This window comes from Terrapene carolina, unplaced genomic scaffold (genome assembly GCF_002925995.2).
Source record: "Terrapene carolina triunguis isolate 2854851 unplaced genomic scaffold, T_m_triunguis-2.0 Scaffold36979, whole genome shotgun sequence".
In the NCBI taxonomy this organism is placed as follows: domain Eukaryota; kingdom Metazoa; phylum Chordata; order Testudines; family Emydidae; genus Terrapene; species Terrapene triunguis.
Window position 1 is genome coordinate 5,327 of NW_020701330.1, and position 5,665 is coordinate 10,991.

Consider the following 5,665-nt stretch of genomic DNA (forward strand, 5'->3'; position numbering starts at 1 on the left):
TCTAGCAACATTTCAAACAGAGAAACAAAAGGAAAGCATCACTAAGCCCAAAAACAACCAGGAACAGGTGGGGATTTTTCTGGCAGGGAAACTTGCAAAAGCCTAGGATTTTTGCATACTGTCTATCCGCCAAGTGTTTATCCAGTCCTAATTTTCTATGGCCCAGGTGATGGGGCTCCCAACCTTCCCCCTAGGAAGATGATTCCATGGCCTCATAGGTCTCACTGTCAGGAAGTTTTTCTGGATATTGAGCCTAATCTTTTCTTTCCTTAAATGTAATCCTGTTTCTCCTAGTTATTTCTCAGGACTCCAAGGGAGACACCAGAGAAGAACTGGAAGAGGGGACAGAAGGTGAGCCACCAGGGGAATGGTGGAGGGAGAAGGGAGCAGCAGCACTCACCAATGGATGGGGAAAAGGGGCAGGATGAGAGGATGGGCTGTGGAAATAAGACATGAGTAGCTTGTTTTCCCCCACACTCTGTCCCTTGGTAGAGCTTTCCATATGGCTATTCTCAGGGCAGGTACAAGCACTTCCTGGGCCATCTACAGACTCATTTGACTGGAGCTCTCCACCTCTGATTAGTGAGACTGGCTCAGGGAGTGCAGAGTGGAGTGAGTAAGACTCGCTAGGGGTATTACACAGAACTGTAATATCTGCTGCAGAGTGCTCAGGTCTCTAGTCACTCCCTGCTTATATAGTCTGCTCACGGTTGGAACAGCCTTCAGAGAGATCCAATTAAGGACCCTATGTCTGAATTGGCCCTGAATGTAAATCCCTTGCATGGTTACAGATCTGAGACTTTCTTCGAACTGCACTTAACTTAACTTACCAGGCCTAATAAAGAGTAACTACAAGTGCAAAGACCAAAATTAAAAAAATCAAAATCCACAATTAAAATGTAATACCTTGTGACACCTTCACAAAAGAAAAAGGTAGAAATCAAGTTAATTTCTGGCCTCGCAGGTCACCTATCTTTCTTGAAAGAAAACCCAATGAATAATTCGGGAACCTCTCTACAGAATTAGAACGTTCAATCTACAATACATAACAACAAACCACATTTTGACTTCCTGTTCCCTGTGGTTAGCATTTCCTGCACAGTGTTTGAATTTTCATTGGCTTTATTTTTACTGTAGAAAAAGCTTCTTGGGGCATCTTCATCATTTTGAAAAGAGAGAATATAACTATTAAGAATACAGGAACATCAAAAAAGTCTTTAAGGATCTGAGAAGGTTTTAAATGTGGTTTCCTTTCTAGGATCTTCAAGTATGGAGAATGAACCCGAGAATTTAGGAGGCACTATGTTCTCAGAAAAAGAAAATGCTGAAGGTACTATCTCCTCCTTAATATGTTACTACAATTGTGTACCAGATAATGCTGGCCCTTTGAGGGCAGGCCCAACCCATTGTGACAGCTTCCCCCTCCCAGGGTGCCACCTGGAACTGGGGTACCACTGAACCCCCCTGACCCACCACGCTGGGCTTCCTCTCACACTATATTCCTGTGACCAGCTGCAAAGCCCTCCAGCCTGCACTTTCCCCAGCATACATACAGGTAGGGACACATCCAGATGTAGTTACATTCAGGCTCTCTGACCAGCCCTTGTATAGGAAGGCTACAATTAGGGCAACTCCCAACTCCTCAGGCATGCACCCCCTCTGGAGTATAAACTCAAAATTTTACTGTCTTGCGCTGCACAGGGAACTGTACAGCGTAAGCTCATAAAATTCACCCCTTCCCTCAATGTGGAGAGGAATACGCAAAAACCTTTTGCCCCTGATGAGCTAAGATTCCCATACACTTCACTCCAACTCACTGGTTTAGATAAAGCAAAAACAAGTTTATTAACCACAAAAGATAGATTTTAAGTGATTATAAGGGATAGCAAACAGATCAAAGCAGATTACCTAGCAAATAAACTAAACACACAAACTAAATGATATAAGCAGGCCGCAGATTCTTAAGGGGCAAGCTGCACTTGCGTTACATCTTGGAACCCTCAGGTTTTTCCTTCACAGGCTAGAAAACCCTTTAGCCTGGGTCCTGCACTTCCCCCAGGTCAGTCTTTGTTCCTTGGATGTTTCCAGGACTCTTTTTGGGTGAGGAGTGAAGAACCCTTATGATGTCACTCCCCATCTTATATAGCTTTTTCATATGGCAGGACAGTGGTGGATTTAGAGTTAGTGGGGCCCTGTGCTCAGCCCAGAAAAAGAACATTCTCGCTTATCACCCCCCCACCCCTGTTGTTCATTCTTTTGTTCTTCATTGTCCTCCTATAAGAAATAGGAAGAAAATGAAAATAAAGTGAGGTACCTTGATTGGTTTTGTAGTCTAACTTATTTTTCCACAGACCACTTGAAAATTGCTGAGGGTCTCAGCAGATCACTTAATGATCTTTCCAGATACTCTTTGTAAAGTTAGATAACTATTGTAAAGTGCTTTGGATAAGAGCGCTTATTAAAAAAATGTAAAAAAACGTTGGGATGCGGGGTCTGGCCAGGAGTTAGGATGTGGGAGGGGGCTCAGAGCTGGGGCAGGGGGTTGGGGTGTGGAGCGCTTACGTGGGGCAGCTCCTGTTTGGTGCTCAGGGTGGAGGTGGGAATGTGGGGCGGGGAGCAGGAATCAGGGCTGGGTGTGTGTGAGGGGGTGCAGGTGTCAGGGAGGGCAGGGGGCTGGGTGTGTGTGAAGGGGGTGCATAAGTCGGGGCTCGCATTGTGGGGCTGGGGGGGTATATGTAGGGGGAGCGCGGGGGCCCCTTTCCACCCCTTTCCCAAGGGCCCTTCCCCACCCCTGCTCCACCTCTGCCCTGACCCCATCCCACCCCTTCCCCAAGTCCCCGCCCCCCGAGCGTGCTGCAGCCCCGCTCCTCCCCCTCCCTCTTGGAGCATCCTGAGTGCCAGCAAACAGCTGTTTGGCGGCGGGAAAAGTGCTGGGAGGGTGGGGGAGGAGCGGGGACATGGCGCGCTCTGGGAGGGAGAGCTCAGCTGCCAGTGGGGGTGGGCGGAGCCTGTAGCAGGAGCCCCAGGAGCCGGCAGGACCAAGCTTCTGCCCTTAGGGGGCCCAGCCCTGGGCCCCCTGTCATTGAGGGGTCCCGTCCCAGGGCACCCTGTGTTTTATGGTAAATCCGCCTCTGGGTGAGGGGCAAGGGCACAGGAGGGCATGGGGGGGAGGATTGGTCCCCAGCTGGAGCAAGGCAGGGGCCGGGGGCAAAAGCACAGGGGGTGGGAGTTAGGGTTGGTCCCTGGAGCAAGGGAGGGCCAGGGGTAAATTGTGAGCACAGCAGAGCTGGGGAGGGGGTAAACAGGATCCCCCCCACACCGCTACCCACATAGAGCGAGTACCTACCTTCTCCCTGGTCCTAGCCCCCCACCCTTCCTCTGCTGCAGAGCAGCTGAGCGGCAAGCAGCGACTCCGTCCCCTCTGCTCCACTCCGGGCAGCAGGCTGACAGTCCCTGGCTTTGGGCTGCCTGAGCCCAGGGGTTTACAGCTGAGACTCCTGAGCAGATACAGGCGTCTCTCTCTGGCCCAGAGTTAAGTGTCTAATTACCTTTGAGGGGCAGGGCTTAGGCCCCACCCCTTTCAACGGCATTTCATTTTGGCTCCCTGCTCAGCATTCTGGCTTTTGTGAATCCCATTCCTAGGTGTCTACGCTCCTCATGCATTATATAGGGAGCCTGGGATCCTAGCTCGGGGCTGAGGAGTCCAGTGGGCAGCAGGGCACCTAAAAATGATGTGTTGCAATGCTGAGTGTTGCAACGCCTAGGTCCCTTTGTGGATAACACGCATTAAACAGTGAATTACCATACTACACACATATAGACATCTATTGGGGTTGGTCCTGCTTTGAGCAGAAGGTTGGACTAAATGACCTCCTGAGGTCTCCTCCAACCCATATCTTCTATGATTCTATGATTTAGCCCCCCACTGTCTATCTCTGATGGCCATTCCAACTCCATACAGTTAAGGACGCTCTGCCACGGCAGACGTGGGGCAGACCACAAATCCCCTGCATACTTACAGAGCTGAGGCTCCCCACTGTCACTCCTCTGACTAATTGCATCTTAACCTGACTCTGAAGTTTCACACCTACCAAGGAGTAACAGTGAGTGCAAAGACCAGCAAACTAAAAAACAAAATCCAACAATAAAATATGCCATGTGACACCTTCTCTAAAAAAAGAGATAAAAATCAAGTTAATTTCTGGCCTCTCAGGTCACCCATCTGCCTTGAGAGAAAACCCAGTTAACAATGAGAGAACCTCTCTACAATTTTACCCCTTCTCCTTGCACCCCTGTCCCCACATTCACTTCCTGATTGGATTGATGTCCCAATAAAATCAACTAACCAACTAATCAATTTGGGGCTTTTCCTCTCCTTCAATAAATACATTCCTCTCCTCTAAGCAGCTCCTAATGCTGCAACTCCTATCATTGTTCCTCTGCTCCTAGTGAAAACGAGCAGACAGTTACCACTCTGCTTTCTCACACCCTACTCCCACCTGGGAAAAATAAAGAGCTGAGAAATCCCGGTGCCCTGCTCCCCACCTCCCTGTCACAGGCCTCCTGGCCACTCTTTTCACTGCTCACTCACTTCACTGGCATGGGCCTACTGCTTCCTGGTCACAGGTCCCTACCAGGGAAGTGACACCTTAGACAATTCCTCATTCACTCGACCTCGTCTTCCTCCAATCTGGGCCCCGCATGCTGCTCCTGAGGTGGGGATGGAGCTTTGCATTGGGGTTGTACCTGCACTTGCTTTCTAGGATTACTCTGATTCTGTGCCAAGAGGATTGAAAAGGCAGCCCGTATGCATGTTCTGACCTCAGTACCACTCTATACTTTCAATGGAGAGAGGAGCTCTTTTAGGGCCTGACTACACTGGAGCTCAAAGTGTTATGTCCAGCTTCAGCAGACATACCCAGGCTAGCTTTGATCAAGCGAGCACACTAAAGGTAGATGCTAGCTGCGGTGGTGTGGGCTAGCTGCCTGAGTACCTACCTATCATCTCAGATGGGATTGTACTCAGGCATCCCACGACCCCTGCCACTGTGGCTACACTTGTATTTTTAGCACACTGGATTGAACAAAGCTAGTGTGCCTATGTTTACTCAAGCTTGAAATTACACCTCCAGCTCCAGTCTACATGTACCCGTAAGGGCTGAGGGCAACCAGCCCCACCAGCACCTCCCTCCAGAGACTGCACTCTAAGGTACTGCTATAAAGAAGGTGGGAGCACTGCCAGACTGCTTCCTCCCCTTCCCCACTGTTCCCTCATATGGCTGCTGGAGAGAAGGGAGAAAAGAAAAGTATATGCTGTAAAGGAGTGGTTCTAACCAGGGGTTCGGGGCCCCCTAGGGGGCCTCGAGCAGGTTTCAGGGGGGCCTCCAAGCAGGGCCAGCACTAGACTCGCTGGGGTCCAGGGCAGAAAGTTGAAGCCCTGCCACCCAGGGCCAAAGCCCAGCTCCCTGAGCCCTGCCACCCAGGGCTGAAGCTGGAGCCTGAGCAATGTAACTTCGTGGGGGTCCCCGGGGTGTGGGGCCCCAGGCAACTGCCCTGCTTGCTACCCCCTAATGCTGCCCCCGGCTTTTATACGCAGAAAACCAGTTATTGTAGCACAGGTGGGCCGTGGTGTTTTAATAGCATGTTGGGGGGGGGGGGGGGGGGG

General features: G+C 50.5%; 1 pseudogene; it reads left to right on the top strand.

Annotated features, from left to right (window-relative positions):
* Positions 1-294: 294 nt before the first annotated feature.
* Positions 295-5,665, top strand: part of LOC112108913 — a 10,482-nt pseudogene continuing 5,111 nt past the window's right edge.